The sequence below is a fragment of the Chionomys nivalis genome, chromosome 11, assembly GCF_950005125.1.
Source record: "Chionomys nivalis chromosome 11, mChiNiv1.1, whole genome shotgun sequence".
In the NCBI taxonomy this organism is placed as follows: domain Eukaryota; kingdom Metazoa; phylum Chordata; class Mammalia; order Rodentia; family Cricetidae; genus Chionomys; species Chionomys nivalis.
Window position 1 is genome coordinate 19,210,575 of NC_080096.1, and position 19,019 is coordinate 19,229,593.

Sequence of the window (19,019 nt, forward strand, 5' to 3'; positions counted from 1 at the left end):
TACCTATCAAAGGGACCATACTCAATATAGTGAAAATAAAGGTGTTATTTATTGGACGTTGGCATACTATGTACCACAAGTGACATTTCCTCTTCTCAGAGGGTAATGAAAATGTTTTTGAATTGAAGCTCCTGGTCTCTCTAAGTTATCCTTAGTGCCTTCCTTGTCACCTTGGGAACTTCCTTAGAGAGGAGGGTGTCTGCATTTTGACCTGGGACTCCACAAGGCTCGAAAGTCAGAAAAGCAGTGACTCGACTCATATTAGATGAACCTTGTCTGCCATCAATCCTGAATTTCTAGAGCGTGCGGCTGACTACTCCAGGCACCTAACGTAGGAACGATTCTCTTAACCTCTTCCTTCCCTCTCCGGAAAATTCCAGCATGGAATGTGCTGCTTTAGCACCCTCCTCGAGAGGGAAGGAATTTCAGGCTAAGGCTCTGGGAGGACTCTGGGTCTTAGCCTAAGGCGTCTACTAATTTACAGGAACAGAGGCAGTTTTGACGAGTTCCTAGGGAGCTGTGCTGGACTTAGGGCAAGCATGTGGTATTGGGTCCCAGGAAAGGTGTGCAAGACAGCATTTTATCCTGCAATGGGATGGGAGGTGCGTCCAGGTAACTAATGGTAACCGGGCGGGGCAAGCTCACGCCGCAGGAGCTCCGCGATGGCGAAAAACTACGGCTCCCATGATACTCCAGGGCTGAGTCCGGCTTTCCGCCCGCCCACTGGCTGCCGTTCCCGCGAGCGGTGCCGCCGATTGGCCCCGGCGGAGCGGGGGCTTCCCCGCTAGCAGGTTAGTGGGCGCCACCGGCAGCAGACGTTGACCGGGCGCGCGATGGGGGGGGCGGGGAGGATTGGGGCCCGCGCTCACTATTCTGGAAACTGCCGGGCGCCATCGCCGTAGCGTAGCCGGGGACCGCGAGGCGCGGGGCGGGCGCAGAGACTGCGTGGCGCAGGCGCAGTGCGGGGCTTCTCCTGGGTCCCCAGACAGCTGGAGGAGATAAACAGAGGAGGAGGAGGGAGGGGAGTGCGTGTGTGAGAGCGCGCGAGGGAGTGTGAGTGTGTGTGAGCGCGGGTGTGAGGCGGTGCGCAGGGGCGGGTGGAGGCGCTGTCCGGCCCCGGCCAGGCGCCAGGCGGGGAGCATGGGACGAGGCTAGAGCAGCCCGGGTCCCCAGCCCCCTTCCCGGGATCCGCGCCCCTGCTCCCGGGAGAGGGGCCGGGCCCCCGGACCGTCATGGGCTCCTGAAGTTGCGCCGCTGCTGGTCCCGGGAAGAGACCTGACAGGTACGGATCGCCATCGCCCCATCCCCGCTGCAGGCGCCGAGTCGGGGACGTGCTCCAGCAGCCCCAGCACACGGGCCGCTTGCTCTGGGCCGGCTCCCGTGCTGGGGGCCTGAGCCCGACCGTCTCGGGACTTCGGGGTGTCCCGAGAAGGGGGCAGGCCTAGGCAGAGTGGGCCGGGGGTGGTAGGCTTGCAGAGGGCTGGCTGGGAGGTAGGGAGCAGGCAGTAGGGGTCCCGGAGGCCCCACCGGGGCAGAGGTGGAAGTCGTCCTATCACGGGACTTTTATTTATTTATTTTTGCGGAGTTTTTGACATCTGATCTGGTGCTGGTCACACTCAGGAAGAAAGAGGCAGGTGGAAGTTTCAAGAGGTCAAAGACCTGACCTGCTCTTTCCGTGTGTCTGTCTCTACCTCTCCTCTCTCTGTTTCCCCCTTGCCCCTTTTCTCTCCCTCCTTCCCCCTCTCCCTCGTGTGTGTGTGTGTGTGTGTGTGTGTGTTCGTGTTCGTTCAGGCTTCTGGCAGCCGCAGATGCCTTCAGTGGCTCATCCTGGCACCAAACTGAACTTTGCCAAGGTGTTTGCATCATCGACTGTAGCGCCCAGTACAAAAGGTCTCTGTTTGGGAGTGGGCTGTTAGTACTCATCTCTAAGGGTAAATAAGTATAGAGACAGAGAAACTGCGTATCAGCAGAACCCCTCTCTGAAAAGCTTTAGTAGAGCTCACCCCCCCTCCCCGCCCTCCCCCAATTTGGTGGTTGGAGTAACTGGGTGACTTCTGGTTTGCCCTTCTCGGCAGGTGCATAATCACCACTTCTAGAAAACAGGTATGAGGGGGGTTACGACTTGTCTTAGCAGCTGAATGTATTTCTTCCGAAGGTCTCTGATTTTCTGAAATCTCTTGAGCTGTAATGTATTGGTGGAGCAACTTGAAAGTTTTGTTCTCAAGTTTGAGTTTAGAAGCTTGGTGACAGTGGCCGTAACTTTTCCATTCCTCCCAAGGATGGGGTGGGTGATTGGGATAAAATGTCAGGTAAGTGCTCTTTTTGTGTCTGCCTTTTAAAACAAGATCTGATGGAGCCCAGGCAGGCCTCGAAGTCATCATGTAGCTCATGCTAGCTAGCTTTAAACTCTTTATCCTCCTGCCTCCATTTCTCAAATATTGGGATTATAGTGGTATTATGTCACTACACTTGGCCCAAGTGTTTCTTTTCTATGCTTGCTTGCTTTCTTCCTTCCTTTTTTCTTGGATCTTTGAGACAGGGTTTCTCTGTGTAATAGCCCTGGCTGTTTTCGAATTTGCAGAGATTGCCTCTGCCTCCCAGGTGCTGGGATTAGAGGCTTGTGCCACCACCACCTTTCTAAACAAAGCCTGCTAGATCTCTGGGAGTTTGAGGCCAACCAGGGATACATAGTGAGACCCAGTCTCAAAAAAAAAAACCCAAGTATAAATAAATGAACAAAGCCTGTAACAGTTTTGAGAAGAAAATGATTCTGGGTATCTTCTGAGGTAAGGATATTATTTATATTAGCCCTACGCAGGACACAGGTGTGCTCTCTGAGTGGTCAGTCTGTACTCATACAGTGAATGAATGAACCCTTTGGACTATTTCTGGTTTGAGTTTTGGCTTATTTTTTCTTGTAGGTCTTGTATCTTATTAAGAATTGAATTTTTGCTGTTGAGTATAATATTCAAGTTTTGTGGGTATTTTTTGTTTGTTTGTTTGTTTTGGGGACAGGGTTTTGCTATAGCTTTGGAACCTGTCCTGGAACTAGCTCTTATAGACCAGGCTGGCCTCAAGCTCTCAGAGATCCGCCTGCCTCTGCCTCCCAAGTGCTGGAATTAAAGGCGTGCACCATCCACTGCCAGGCGTACCCATGTTTTTTTTTTTTTTTTTTTTTTTTTTTAAGATTTATTTTTTCTTTATATGTTTGAGTCTTTAGCCTGTATGAAAGTATGTGCACTGCATGTGTGTGGTGCCCATGGAGTCCAGAAGAGGGTGATGGATCTCCTGGAAGAAGAGCTACAGAAGGTTGTGAGCTGCCGTGTGGGTGCTGGGAATTGAACCCCAGTCCTCTGCAAGAGCAGTCAGTGCTTTTAATCATTGAGCCAGAGAGTAACTAGCTGGACTGAATCTGAGGCTTAACAGTTGATTTCTTCATTGTTAAGCTGTATTTCATTTTCTCTTTTCTTTTGAGACAGGCTCTTGCTGTGTAGCCTAGATTTACCTGCTCAAGGCAGATCCTCCTACCTCCAGCTCCTTGAGTGCTGGGATTGCAAGTGTGAGCCATTATATCGGGCATAAATGGTTGGGTTTCTCTCCTTTTAAAGACTGTTTTTAATATAGATTTTAAGCATGAACACGGGTGTAGTCTTTGGTTGCCTCTTTCCTAGTCTTAGGTTTTAGTGTAGTTTTGGCACTGGGGGGCCATGAGCATGCTAGGCACGCCCTCTGTACTGCACAGCTGTATCACCAATCTTCTGTGTTTCACTTCTTAAGAAAATTCACTATCACTCTGAGAGAGAGCTGTGTGTGCACACATGCATGAAGGTACACACCACTGCTTGAATGTCCCGTCAGTGTGTGAAGCCAAGTGATCAATTCTCTACTTACTGTGGGTTCCTGGGATTAAACTCGGCTTGTCAGACTTGCACAGCAAGCACTTCTGCTCTCTGAGCCTCATTGCTGGCCCTTTAGAAAATCTCGAGATAGACTCTTGGTCAGTTGCTCCTTCTGGGTTTACTGGTCCACGCAGGTCTCGAACTTGTGCTGTTCCAGCCTCAGCTTTCTAAGCAACACTGGAGTTATAGGCCTGCTTCACCAGGTCCAGCAAGTTGTCTTTCACTGGCACACTAAAGACAACCCTTTCTGTCACGATTTGGATTAAACCGAATGTAGGTTCATATCCTTCCCTCTTTTCATCTTGGGAGCTCGTACCTTAGACACATCTTATGGAGGGAGTACTACTTTGGGGTTACTTTGGCAGAATAATACAACAATAGCCTTTATTTCTTCCTGGGATTCCCTCCCTGGTGGCCACTGAAGGGAAGAGAGCATATATGATATTCTGACTATGATGGCAATGTTAACAATATTTGGCCAGTTTTGGAATTGTCACAAGTGGCATTTTTCCCCCTTTTAAACAGAAAAGCCTTATTTTGGGTTTTGGTTTCTGGGTGTTCAGTCATGACTGCTTGGTGGGCTCCATGGTGGCAGGAGTAAGTGACAAGGTTTTTACCTCATGGCAAACAAAACGGAGCAGAAGGAGGGTGCCGGGTAAAGGGTAACATGCCTACTGCAGGCCTCCACTGACCTCTTTCCTTCGGTTATGCCCCACCCACTTGTTTCATCTACCTCCCAAAATAGTGCCACCAGCTGGGAAGGAAGCAGTCAACACAGGAGCCTGTGGGGGCTATTTCTTCTTACTCATAACGATGCACAGACTCATGGCCTTTGTATGCAAAATTCATTTAGTTCATCTTAAAGAAGTCTTCACATCTCAACATGGTTCAGAAGGCCCAGTCTGAACCAGTGAAATGGCTCAGCTCCTGCAGGTGCTTGTCTGGCAAGCCCGACTACCCTGAGCTCAATCCCCAGATCTCTGACGTCCAAGTGATGCTCACGCTCACACATATGCACATTAAAAGAATGAAACTGAAAACACTTCTGTCTCTGCCTCCCAAGTGCTGGGATTAAAGGCGTGCACCACCACTGCCCATCTATTTTTGCCGTGAAGGCACAGATTGGAGACTTAAGAGACTTGGTTAACCCGAGTGGTGGTGCACAGCTTTGAGTTCGAAGCCAACCTGGTCTACAGAGCTAGTTTCAGTATAGTCAGGGCTGCACAGGGAAAGGAAACCCTGAAAAACAAAATCGAAAACAGAGAAAGAGTTGTTTAAATTCACACAGCTAGTTAGAGGAGAGCCTGGAGTGCTCTAGCACTGGGCGTCCTCTGTAACTGGTCTAGGACAAGAGCTAAAGAGTAGGACTGAGACTATGGGAAAGGGACCTTCTCAGCATCCTACAAGGTAGACAAACTCTGAGACTTGGCTTTAATTTGCCTTTTTTTTTTTTTTTTTTTTTTTTTGCCAGGAGGGTAGGGATGGAGGACAGACAGAGTGGAACCGAGTCTCCGGTATCCCAGGCTGGCCTTGAACTTCTTCTGATCCTCCCACCTCTATCTTAGGAATGCTGGTATTATAGGCGTGGGTCACCACAGTTGATTCTATTTGGTGCCAAGCATCAAACCCATGACTTAATTCAGAATAGGCAAACACTGTGCCAAGTAAGCCATGACTCTAGGCCTCTACCCACCCACCTTTGAGACAGCTGGTCTGTCTAGGTGGACGAGGCTGGCCTTAAACCCATGGGTAAGCCTCTGCCTCCTTGGTCCTGGAAGTACAGGCATGCACTTTATTTTATTTTTTATTTTTTATTTTTTTTTGGTTTTTCGAGACAGGGTTTCTCTGTGGCTTTGGAGCCTGTCCTGGAACTAGCTCTTGTAGACCAGGCTAGTCTCGAACTCACAGAGATCCGCCTGCCTCTGCCTCCCAAGTGCTGGGATTAAAGGCGTGCGCCACCACCGCCCGGCCCAGGCATGCACTTTATGCTCAGTAGAAAATTCAGCTTTCTAAAACCCAAGTGTGCTGCCGTAAAAGCAAGAACTTTGCCACTTTTGTTTTGGTCTTTTGAACTGAGCTCAAAGGTGACTTTCACCTTGTAACCCTGACCAGCCATGACTCATCTTTTTATTTAGCTTCCAAGTGCTCAGAGAGCCACCTGCCTCTGCTTCCCTAACCTGGGATTAAAGGCAAGAGCCACCATGCCCGGCTTGTCACTCGGGTCTTCTAGAGGATTCAAATTTAAGTAATTGGACTAAGCAGTCTTTGGTATTTTTAAGCTATTTTCCCATGAAACCATCCTACCGCTTTCATTTTGCTCTGTGAAAAGCTGACGTGTATTGATTTTCTGCTTTTCTGGACACTTGCGAGACACTTCTCAAATACCTCACTCAGTCCTTTCAGAGCCCCTCCCTGGAAAGGTAGACAGGATCATCATTCCTGCCTGAAGAAACGGGCTCCACAGGGTCAGGAACTATCCCAGAGGTGGCACAGCCAGGAGTGAGGGGCTGTTGTTCGAACCCACGTTTGCCTCTTGTTAGTTATTAGAGAGGACAGAGGTCCTCTCTGAGCTGCAGATGCAGGTCCCAGCCTCTGAGAAGCTAATGGGTTGAAATGTGAAAGTGTTAACAGGGTCCTTTTCCCTGGACCTCCCCGGTTTTCCTCAGGAGCCAGGCTTGGGCTTTAAAGGGTACCACTCTATTGGCTTCCTCGGGGGTGACGTCAGGCCTGTGTGGAGGAACCCTGAAAGCCCTGGGCTAATTCTTTGTACTCTTAGTAATAGCTTCAGACTCAGCTTCATGGCATTAGTGAGCAAGCCTGAAACCTTGAAACCCGAGTAAGGGAAGGATGCAACCAGCAGGTCAAAGTGTGAGAGGCCTGGTTTCCAGAACGTTCTCAGCCCAGCCTGGTGGTATGAGCCTCCTGTCCCTGCTGCATGAAAGGCTGGTCTGGGAGGATCGAAAATTTAAGGCCTGCTTGGGCTCTAGAGTGAGTTCAAAACCAGTCTGAGCAACCTAGTGTTTTCAAAATAAAACAGTGAAACCGGGCTGGACATGTAGCTCGACGGTAGAGCACTTGGAGGAGGTCCTGGCCAGGTGACCAGGCCCTGGGACTGCTAAGGAAGGAGGGGAAGAATAGAAAATTTCCAGACATAGTTTTTTTGTTGTTGTTTTTTGTTTTGTTTTGTTTTTTCGAGACAGGGTTTCTCTGTGGCTTTGGAGTCCAGACATTCTTAAAAGTGAGGTGGCGCACGCCTTTAATCCCAGCACTCGGGAGGCAGAGGCAAGCAGATCTCTGTGAGTTCGAGGCCAGCCTGGTCTACAAGAGCTAGTTCCAGGACAGGAACCAAAAACTATGGAGAAACCCTGTCTCGAAAAATCAAAAAAAAAAAAAGTGAGGGTCAAGGGTCACTGTAACTTTTTTATATTAAATACCCTCTTTTAGGATAAACACACTCACAAGTGCTGGAACTGTGCCAGAGCCGGATGCCAAGAATAATGACCCTTAATCTTCCCTGTAGCCATCAAGGGAGGGATTAGCCCCATTTTCTTGCAGTGGGGGCGGGGAGCAGACTAGGACCTTGGCCAGGGAGTTAACCCAGCGACTCTTAGGCACAGAACTACAGGTTCTGTTAGGACCAGAACCTGGTCAATGTCTACTTTTATTTACTACCCCATGTTCTGTTTTCAAGCAGAATAAAACTGCTTTAGGGAATCTCTTTCAGAATGGGAACCAGGCTGTTGAGCAAGCTTCCTCAGTCCACACCTTGGTGCATGGGTGCCGGCAGCTTACCTGGTTCCCTCTTGAGTCCCACATCTGGACGTAGCACGGCTTTGAAGGGAGTGTTTCCAAGACCATCGCCGACTTTCCTCTGACCCTTTTGCAGACTGGAGTTAGAGGGTGGAACTTAGTGGCTTCCCTGCAGGAGGTAGGAATTGTGGCTGGATTTGGAAAGGCACAAATTAAAGACCAAATCCAAAACAGGCTGCTCATAAACCTTATCAAAACATGCTTTCTTTTTTTCTTCTTTGCTGTCTTCTACCGCCTCATGGTACCTAAGATATGGGCCACAGAAGGTGGACTGGGTAACTAGGAAAAGCAGAGTTTTGAAGACTCAGGGAAATGCCCACATGGCTCAAATGGCGTTATAAAGCCCATTCGGGCGAGGAGATGTCAAGGTGAGTTTGCTAGCTGCTTCCCAGACAGTGAAACATTCCCTCAGATGGACTTGTGCAGAAAAAGCTGCTGTCAGTCTCCCATGGACTCTGAACCAGGAGACTACGATGTTTCCAGAGATGCTCTCTGCTGATAGGACTAGTCTACAAGCCGTTTTCTCCAAAACTGTCCTTGAATTGATCATCCATGACCCTAAAGTGGCATGTTTTCTGATCCTAACCTCATTTTATTTGATACAGGGTCCTTCTGTATAACCTAATGAGCCCTCAAAGCCCCAATCTTCCTGCCTCCAGTTCCTAATGTTGGGGTTTTGTAGGCTTGCACTCCGTGCTGGCCTTTTTTTTTTTTTTTTTTTTTTTTTTGGTTTTTTGAGACAGGGTTTCTCTGTGGTTTTGGAGCCTGTCCTGGAACTAGCTCTTGTAGACCAGGCTGTTCTCGAACTCACAGAGATCTGCCTGCCTCTGCCTCCCGAGTGCTGGGATTAAAGGCGTGCGCCACCACCGCCCGACTTGGCCTTTTCTTTTCAGAGGCAGCAGTTCACTGGATAGCCTAGGACAGCCTTATACTGGTGATCCTCCTGCCTCTGGAGGATGTGCTGATACTAGAGGCCTGAAGTAGCACTCTTTAAATTTACAGGGTTTTTTTTTTTGTTTGGTTGGTTTTTCAAGACAGGGTTTCTATGTGTAGCTTTGGAGCCTGTCCTGGAACTTGCTCTGTAGACCAGGCTGGCCTCAAAAACAAAGAGATCCACCTGCCTCTGCTTCCTGAGTGCTGGGATTAAGGGTGTACACCACCACTGTCTAGCAAAATTTGTGTTTAAGACTAACAAAACCAAGATAATTGTTTTTTTCCCGGAAGTGTCGATACTGGGAATTGAACCAGGGTGCCTCATGTTCTAAACAGTTTTTTATTAGTACACTATACCTCAGCCAAGGTAATTTTACCTTCTTACTTTTTTTTTTTTTTTTTTTTTGGTTTTTCGAGACAGGGTTTCTCTGTGGTTTTTTTTTTTTTTTTTGGGGGGGGGGTTTCGAGACAGGGTTTCTCTGTGGTTTTGGAGCCTGTCCTGGAACTAGCTCTTGTAGACCAGGCTGGTCTCGAACTCACAGAGATCCGCCTGCCTCTGCCTCCCAAGTGCTGGGATTAAAGGTGTGCGCCACCACTGCCCAGCTTACCTTCTTACTTTATCTAGTAAGAGATAGCTGGGTAGTGATGGCGCAGGCCTTTAACCCAGCACTCAGGAGACAGAATCAGGTGGATCTCTGCCTCCGAGAGAGCTAGTCTACCTACCCTGGTCTACGAGAGCTAGTTTTGGGACAGCTTGGGCTGTTACACAGAGAAACCCGTCTTGAAAAGCACAAAAGAATAGTAAGAGATGACATTCATTTTAGGCAACTGTTCAGACATGATCTGATTAAAGATGATAGAAATAGTTGTTTTATGACCAGTAGCCCGGGCTCTAGTGTGGGACTAGGTTGACTTCCCATTTAATGACTTAGTGACTGGCAAATTGACTTTCCTGCCTCAGATCCTGCTCTGGGGTAAGAGTAACACCTGTCCCAGGGATTGCTAGGAGGGGTCGAAGGTAACACCTGTAAACTGTTTCGAAAGCTGAGTAAATTCATTTAGCAGCTCAGTTTCAGAACTTTTACCTGTGTACTCTCCCATCGCTGGTTACCTGGCAGATTAGGAAACTGAATCTTAGAAATGCCGTACAGAAAAAAGCTGGGCTGTGGTGGCGCACACCTTTAGTCTCGGTACTCGGGAGGCAGAGGCAGGCAGATCCAGTTTGAGTCCAGCCTGGTCTACAGAGCCAATTCTAGGATAGGCTCCAAAACTACACAGAGAAACCCTGTTTGAAAAGAAGTGCTGTACAGAAATTAGATTGTAGAGTTGGGATTTGAGCCTCGGGTCTGTTGGATTCCACAGCTTGTCTCTCCATCACGTTTTGACACTTGTACCAACCTTCCAGCTGGGCCCTTGTGACGTTGCACACCCCTGTGGGATTGCTCCAGCAGGGACACCACTGCAAGCGGAAGAAAAGGAAACTTGCATACATCTTTTGCACAATTCATAATGTTGAAAGGGGTCAGCTGTCACTTGGACTGGAGGTGCCTCCATATTGTGGAACAGGCATGTCCGGGGGGCCTGGGAGTACGTGTGGTTGAGGTTCCATCTTTCTTCTGCAGCTAAATTGCAGTGTGTCCTGAGAATCATCAGTTGTTGGAAATGGTTTTGTAGCTCATCTCCGAGGCTTCCTGTTTATTTTGTGTTTGTGCATGCTCGTGTGTATGCACAGCTTTGGAAGTTAGTCCTGTCCTTTCACCTCATGGGTACCAGTGATAGAACTCAGGGCATCATACAAAGTGGTAAGTGCCCTTAATTCATTGAGCTCTATTGCCATCTTGCCAGCTCTCTTTTTTTTCTTTCCTTCTTTTTTTTTTTCTTTTTTTCCCTTCGGTTTTTTGAGACAGGGTTTCTCTGTGTAACAGCCTCGACTGTCCTGGAAATTGCTCTGGTAGACCAGGATGGCCTTAAATTCAAAGATTCACCTGCCTCTACCTTCTGTGTACTAGGATTAAAGGTGTGCTCCACCGCCATTTGGTTTAGTCCATCTCTTTCTCTCTTTCTTTCTTTCTTTCTTTCTTTCTTTCTTTCTTTCTTTCTTTTTCTTTCTTTTTGGTTTTTCGAGACAGGGTTTCTCTGTATCTTTGGAGCCTGTCCTGGAACTAGCTCTTGCAGACCAGGCTGGCCTCTGCCTCCCGAGTGCTGGGATTAAAGGCGTGCGTTACCACCGACCGGCTAGCCCATTTTTCTTTCTTTTCTTTTTCGTTTCCTTTTTTGAGAGGGTCTCATGATGGTTTAAATGAGAATGGCCCCCCAGTACTTGGTCACTGGTTGGAATTATTTGGGAAGGATTAGTAGGTGTGGTCTTGTTAGAGAAGGTGTGTCACTGGGTATTAAGCTCATGCCATTTCTTGGACCTGTGGATCAAGATGTGAACTCTTAGCTACTGCTCCGGCACCATTTCTGCTGCCATGATGGTTATCATGGACTCTAACCCTGTGGAGCCATGATCACCAGATCAAGTGCCTTGCTCATGGTGTTCTGTCATAGAAAACTAAGATAGGTCTTAAGGTAGCCCAGGCTAGCTTCCAACTCACTCTGTTACTGAGGCTGGCCTGATCTCTGCCTTCCTCCCAAATGCTGGTTTTATAGCTGTGCACCACCACTCCCAGCTAATAATTCTCATTTTATAGACAGACGAAAAATTGGGCAGAGTGCATTCTCTCTCAGTTCCTATCAGTTAAGGTAGAAGCTGGCCAAGGGCATGATGGGGATAGATAGGATCCCAGCCCCTCCTGGTCCTTCCTCAGCACCATGGAGTGTGTGCTTCAGTCTTCCTTAAGTGGGGATGAGAATAGCCTCATGGCTTCCTCATGGGATTACTGTGAAGCAAATTAAAAGCATGAGCAAAGGTAGTTGGGCAGGCATAATGCATTGTGTACACAGCTAGCCACGCTGTTTATTCAGTCGTTACTGGCATCTGCCAAGTTCAGTCTTGGGAACATTATGAGATGAATCAGGTGAAGAGCAGGCCTTGAAGGAACAGAAGCTGCAAAACCACAGTTCAGGGAGGAGATGGGAGGAGTTAAGAACCAGCTTTCTTTCTGAGTTGTGATTTTGAAGTGGAAAGGAAAAGAGTTTGAAAGCTTTTTTATATATAGTTGAAATATTCAGATGCCAGAAATAAAATGACATAAAAATTATAGTTCAGCTGTTCTTTTTTCATTAGTTTTTGTTTTGTTTTATTTTGATTTCAAGACAGGGCTTTTCTCTGTAGCCTGGGTGTCCTGGAACTCTCTCTGTAGTCCAGGCTGGCTTCAAACTCATGGAGAGGCCGGGCGGTGGTGGCGCACGCCTTTAATCCCAGCACTCGGGAGGCAGAGGCAGGCGGATCTCTGTGAGTTCGAGACCAGCCTGGTCTACAAGAGCTAGTTCCAGGACAGGCTCCAAAACCACAGAGAAACCCTGTCTCGAAAAACCAAAAAAAAAAAAAAAAAAACTCATGGAGATCCGCCTGCCTCTGCTCCCCCCCACTAGGATCAAAGGCATCTTCTATCACTGCCCAACTAGAAAGAGGTTTTTTTTTTTTTCTCTGTGTAGCTTTGGAGGCTGTCCTGGAACTCACTCTTAGACAAGGCTAGCCTCGAACTCACAGAGATCCGCCTGCCTCGTGAGTGCTGGGATTAAAGGCGTGCGCCACCACCACCTGACTAGAGAGAGTTTTAGAGGGACCTGAGATGAAGAGCTCCAGTCTTTGTGCATGCTAGAACTGGTCTACCCTGAGATGCATCCCCAGCCAGGGTCTCTTCACAGCAGCCAGTAGATGAGCACATTGTATTGTATCAGTATAGTGGAATACTGTTTAGCCAGAAAAAGAAGTGAAGTACTGACAGTGCAAAATGGATCTTAAATAAAATTATGATAAATGAAAGAAACCAGACAGCCATATATTGCTAATGAAACATCTGGAGTATAGAGAAGGCCGTATAGTGCTAATGGAACGTCTGGAGTAGGTAGATCCGTCGAGACAGAATGGAAAATGGTGTTTGTCAGGCTTTGGGGATGGAGGGGGATGGGAACTGACTACTTGCTGGGTGTGGAGTGATGCAGATGTTCTGGAAGAAGCTAGGGGTGGTGGTTGTACAACAGTATGTGTGCTGGAGACCGTTGACTTGTGTATCCAGAAATGATAAGTCTTCTGGAATTCTGCTTCAATTTAAAAGGCCACATCCTTTTGCTGTCTTCTGTTCTGCCATCTCTTATTTCCAAGCTCTAAACATTTCAAGGATTAGATCATATGACATCACCATTTACTGGGATCTTTCCAGAAGCTTATTCTTTGGCTAGTGAGTTGGTGGGTGCACATGTGTGCTGTGGTTATGTGTGAATGTGTCTTTTGAGTTATATGTGAAGGCAAGAAGTCAGCCTCAGGTGTGGCCCACTTTATTAGAATTTTTTGTGTGTATATGATATGTGGAGGTGTGGTCACAACCATGCCATGTGTGTGGCTCAGAGGACAACTTAGAAAAGCTGGTCCTGTCCTGTCCTCTGTGGACTCCTGGGATACACACGAGTTGTCAGGCTTGCATGGTGAGCGCTGTACCTGCTCTGACGCATCTCACCTCATGTTGTACCCTCACAGCCACCACTTTCTGAGGTACAGTCTAGGCCAGCCGGCTAGCAAGCTCCAAGAATCTACCCGTCTCCCCTATCTCGCAGCCTTACAAGAGCATGCCACTCCACACAGCTTTAAGTAGATTCGGGGGATGGAACTTGCAAACACTTTATTATTGGGTTATCATCACAGCTCCCCCCACTGTGGGTTTTTTTTGTTTTGTTTTGTTTTTTGTTTTTTCAGATAGTGTTTGTAGCTCAGGTAGCCTCCTGCCTAAGCCCCTAAGTTTACAGGCATGCACTACCAGGCCTGGAGTTTTTTTTTTTTTTTTTTTTTTTTTTGGTTTTTTGAGACAGGGTTTCTCTGTGGTTTTGGAGCCTGTCCTGGAACTAGCTCTTGTAGACCAGGCTGGTCTCGAACTCACAGAGATCCGCCTGTCTCTGCCTCCCGAGTGCTGGGATTAAAGGCGTGCGCCACCACCGCCCGGCCAGGCCTGGAGTTTTTATTGCTTTTTTTTTTTTTTTTTTTTTGTCAGATAACCATCTCTACATTTGATTTATCTATCGAGGCATTGAATTGCTTTTCTTTTTGTCCAGCACTTCTGTAAACATCACTGCATGAGGTTTTGTGTGGAGTTTCCTTTTTAAAACAAAGTTACAGTTTTCCTTCTGATCTCCCAACTCAAAGCTATCAGTAAGGACACCAGGCTCTGTCACCTACAGTCCTGTGATGGGATCCCCAATGTCAGCTTTCTTCCTGATAGACGGTGTAGCAGGACTTCCCGAGTCCAGGCACTGTTGTGTACGTTCACACTCAGAGCTGCCCACTGAGGTAGGTATGCCTACTCTGTTTTCATTCTGCAGATGTGCAAATTGGACCTCACATTGAGAGGGCTGGAATTTATGCCTAGGTGCATGATTTTCTTTTATGTGAATCGGTGTTTTTCCCGCATATATGCCTCTAAAGGGATCAGATCCCTTGTAGTCGGAGTTACAGACAGTTGTGAACTGCCATGTGGGTGCTTAGAATTGACCTGGGGTTCTGTGGAAGAACAGCCAGTGCTCTTAACCACTGAACCATCTCTCCAGCCCCAACATGCTACATTCATAAAATCCATTTTGTGTTATCTGTTCTGCTACATTATCTAGGCAGACAAAGGACTATGACCAACATAAATGAGTTGTTCTTTATGTTTGCGTGTTAACATAGTCCTTGGTTCCGGATGGGTAACTCCTGTGACTTTCTTCAAGGCTCGCCAGCCTCACCTCTTGTATTGTTGGTACCCTTTCCCTTTGCATTAGGAGTAGATCGTTTTCTCACCAAATCCAGCTATTGTTATTTTACTTAGTATTTAGTATGTGCATATGTATGGTTACACACACACACACACACACACACACGGTTATATGGGTGTGCACATGCCACAGTGTCTATGAATGTCAAAGGACAACTTCATGAAGTTAAGATTTCTTTTTCTGTGTTAAGTGTGGGTTCTAGGAATTGAATTTAAGTTCCAGATATGCTTGGCAAGTCCCTTTACCTGCTAAGCCATCTTGCTGGCCCTGAATATTAGTTTCTTATTAGTGTTGTCCTCATAGAAAAAAGTTTTCTAGTAGCCAAAGCTAAAAAATTGCAGGTAGGATGGGGTTAAAGGTGACATGCTAGTGATTTTCAGCCCTTGGGAGAATGCCTTCAGAGAGGTGTGACATCTGCATAGCCGCTCAGCTCATTCTTCTGTTGGCCATTATGTCATGCGTTTTCCTCTTGCTGGCCCGCCTTAGACGAGTCACTTTCTCCTCCTTTCATGAGTGTCTGTTCAGGCTGCCCTGTAGCATCCTAATTACAGATCATATCTTGAAAACCTTTGTCCTCTGGCTAGAGAAAGTCTTTACTGAGCTTTCATTTTCTCTAAACAAATTAGCTCTCCATGTTCTTCCAGCTCTGAGCGTGAAAGTTGGGGTGTGGCACTCAGCACCCCGCCTCAGAGTGGGGAGAACATGCTCTCCTTTTCTAGTGGCTTCCACACTGTCATGCTCTTCCCCGTGGCTAATGTCTTGTTCAGTGCTGGCTCTAAAACGTACGAATAAATTAGTATAAGTAAGATTCAGTTAATCCTTCCAAGTCCACCTCATTAAAATTCTTGTGCTAAAATTCTTGAAATTATTAATTTCAGCTATTATGGAATTTGCATACCTCATCTGAGAATGAATTCCCGTTAGTGCCGTCTTTAGTGTTTGATCATGATGTCATGTATGTCGCTGCTGGGTGTCGGTGTCCCCCTTTCCCAAGCTTCTGTACCTTGTGATTGTTTGTGATCTGAAGATCAGAGTGCGGAGTTTGCTACTGGTTAGCCATAGAGGCCAGACAGTGGTGGCACACCTTTAATCCAGCACCAGGGAGGCAGGGGCTGATGGATCTCTGAGTTCAAGGCCATCCTGGACTACACAAGATTGATTCTAAAGGAGAAACAGAGCTCATACCTTTAATCCCAGTGCTAGGGAAGTGAAGACAGGAAGGGAAATGAGGAATATAAGGTAGGAAGAGAGAGGAGCTCAAGCATTCAGTCTGAGGACATGGAGAGACAGGATACCCCATTTGGTCTGAGTATTTCATATTCCATAGTGGCCGACTGCTCTGCTTCTCTGACCTCTGACTCAGGTAGTAAGAATTATTACTAGAATTTGAGCTACAGTAACTGATCTGTTGACTCTCAAGAATGTTCGCGGAGGTAGCACTGAAAAGTTGGCCATGATTTCATCTTCTTATTTCATTATTTCATCTTGAAATAAGTTTTGATTTATCAATCTAATTCTTTGTTTGAGAGACTTTTGGGTGGAAATATGAAACTAGTTGTGCCCTTGGTAGATAAAAAGGCATTTCTTCCTCTGTAAATCTTTTATCAAGTTAGGTGTGCCCACCAAAATTTTGTGGGAAGGCACTCTTTGTTGGTTTTGTTTGTTTGTTTGTTTGTTTGTTTGTTTTGAGAAAGCCGGGCTGTATTCCAGGACGGTTTTCCAGTGTGTTACCATTTCTTCTCAGGACAGGGCAGACATGGTCATTACAATGCTAAGTAGGTATTAGTTGTATCAAAGTTAACGGCTTTAAATCCATATTTTTATTTTACCTCCTAACTGACTGGTTTCCTGTGTGTCTGATTTTTTTTTTTTTTTTTTTTGGATTTTTCAAGACAGGGTTTCTCTGTAGTTTTTGGTTCCTGTCCTGGTACTAGCTCTTGTAGACAAGGCTGGCCTCGAACTCACAGAGATCTGCCTGCCTCTACCTCCCGAGTGCTGGGATTAAAGGCATGTGCCACCACCGCCCGGCTTCTGTGTGTCTGATTTTATTCCTCCCTTTTCTATATTTCGAAGCCACACATGAATCTTAACTAAAATCGTTTGTTTTGATTCTGAGCTCTGTTGTAAGTGCTGTTTCTTTCTCAGTATTCTCCATGTTAAACACCTGGTTACTGCTGCAAAGGAAGCTGTGATTTGGTTGGCTCTTTGGATTCTCATGGTGGCCTTTGCTGTGGAAGAGAACATAGCATTGTGATTAAGGACACGGGCTTTGAGCTGTCAAGCTTGGGTTTGAGGTCCTTCACTTGTGACACTGAAACAGCTACATGCCCCTGAATCTGCTTGCTTCTGTTCAAAATGACAGCAGGAAGCTGGGTGGTGGAGGCGCATGGCGCTAATCCTGGCGCTTGGGAGACAGAGGCAGACAAATCTCTGAGTTGGAGGCCAGCCTGGTCTGTAGAGCAAGTTCTAGGACAGCCAGAACTACATGGAGAAACCCTGTCTTAGAAAAACAACAAACAAAATGAAAACAACAATGTGCTTACCAGCTTTTTGCCATACAGAGGTTGAAAAAAAGCCATCCCAAGCTCTAAGCAACTTTTGGGGGTTTTATTCCTTCCTAATTAAAACTAAACATGCCTTGGTGAGTAGACCCGTGGCTTGGTTGTTAAAGTACTGGCCGTGCAAGCAGAAGGCTCTTCAGTTCCTTTCACCAGAAACCCAGGCATGGTGATACCCACCAGGAATGCTAGCACTGGGGAGGCAGAGACAGGAGAGTCCCTGGTCAGCTAGTCTGCCCATACAGTGCGCTCTAAGTTCAGTGAGAGAGCCTGTGTTAATAAAAAAAAACATGGAAAGCTATAAAAGGAAGATACCCAATACCAATCTCTGGCTAACATGTGTTCCTTCCCCTTCTCCCTTTCTAATGCTCGCAACCTTTTAATATAGTCCCTCATGTTGTGGTGACCCCCAACTGAAAATTTATTTTGTTGTTACTTCATAACTAATTTTGCTACTGTTATGAATGTAATACAAATATCTGATATGCAGGACATCTGATACTCGACCCCCAAAGGGCTCCCGTCCCACAGGTTGAGAACCACTGCTTCAGAACACTTTGAAAAGTAGAATGAAAAAGTCTTATTATAACCCCAAAGTAGTGATATTTCACTTTTAACACTTAGCTGAGGTATAGTCTTTAAGGGCTGCACATAGCATAGACATTTTCCCTTCATGGCTCTCATTTCTTTTAAAAAAAAAACACAAAAACTTTATACTGCATTGATTTTTATGTGTGGAGTGTGTATATGTGTGTGACTGCACACCTGGTGGCTGGAATTTCTCTTTCTATCATGTGGTTCCCAGGGATTTAATTAAGGTTGTCTGTCTTGGTGGCAAGTAACACTGAGCCATTTTGATGACCTGTGATTATCATTTCTAATCTCTATGATGTTATGTGGCAGTACATTGTTTTGACAGACTGCTAATATTGAGAACTGGTGTGTTTTTTTTTTTCAGCAACAAAATCTGTGATGAATATACTTGAATTTTCTTTTTGCATTTGTGTTTCCTTTTGCTGTATATTAAAGAATTGGATTTCTTGCTCTTTTAAACAGAATTAGATGGTATAGGAATAGATATGATGGGATAAAGGCTAACTATGCAGATACTGAGGAAGAATTTCTTTTATAGTTTATTTATTCTTATTTTATGTACATTGGTGTTTTGCCTGCATGTCTGTGTGAGGGTGTCAGATTTTGGAGTGACAGACAGTTGTTAGCTGCCATGTGGTTGCTGGGAATTGAACCCTGGTCCTCTGGAAGAGCAGCCAAGTGCTCTTAACCTCTAAGCCATCTCTCCAGCCCCTAGGAATTTATTCAGTTGAATCATGGGCTTTGTCATTGCACATTTCTTGCGTTCTTCTTTTTAAAAAAACCTTTTCTGGGCCAAGGACACCACAAGAAAACCCACAGAATCAACTAATCTGGGATCCTAGAGGCTCCCAGAGACTCAATTGCCAACCAGAGAACTTGTGTGGCACTGACCTAGGTCCTCTGACTAGGTTACAGTTGTGTAGCTTGGTCTTGTGGGACTCCGATCAGAGGGAGCAGGCGCTGTCTCTGGCTTGGACCTGCTTTTGGGACCCTATCCTGTTGAGTTGCCTCATCCAGCGTTAATAGGGGAGGATGTGCCTAATCTTTCTGCAAGTTGATTTGCCGTTACTGGCTGATATACATGGGAGGCCTTTGCTTTTCTGAAAAAAAAGGAGGCGTGGATAGGGGGAGAGAAGGGAAACTGAACAGACTGGAAAAAAAATTGACAAAAAATACTTAGACAAAAAAAAAAAACACCTAAATCTCAAAAAAAAAAAAAAAAAAACCCAAAAAATCAAAACATTTACTAGGGACTGGGGAAATGGCTCCATGGTAAAGAGCAGGTATTGCTCTTCCAGAGGACCTTGGTTTGATT

The 19,019-nt window shown here is 46.4% G+C and overlaps 1 protein-coding gene across 4 annotated transcripts in view; it reads left to right on the forward strand.

Moving 5' to 3' along the window:
• Positions 1 to 755: 755 nt before the first annotated feature.
• Wdtc1 (WD and tetratricopeptide repeats 1) overlaps positions 756 to 19,019 on the forward strand; it is a 51,574-nt gene continuing 33,310 nt past the window's right edge. Inside the window, exons 1-2 of one of the 4 annotated variants that reach the window (XM_057784395.1) lie at positions 897 to 1,282; positions 1,792 to 1,890. The gene's annotated coding sequence lies outside the window, so the exon portion shown is untranslated. Of the gene's footprint in view, positions 792 to 895; positions 1,283 to 1,791; positions 1,891 to 19,019 lie in introns of those variants that run through there. The other 3 variants (XM_057784396.1, XM_057784397.1, XM_057784393.1) reach the window with 3 other exon arrangements.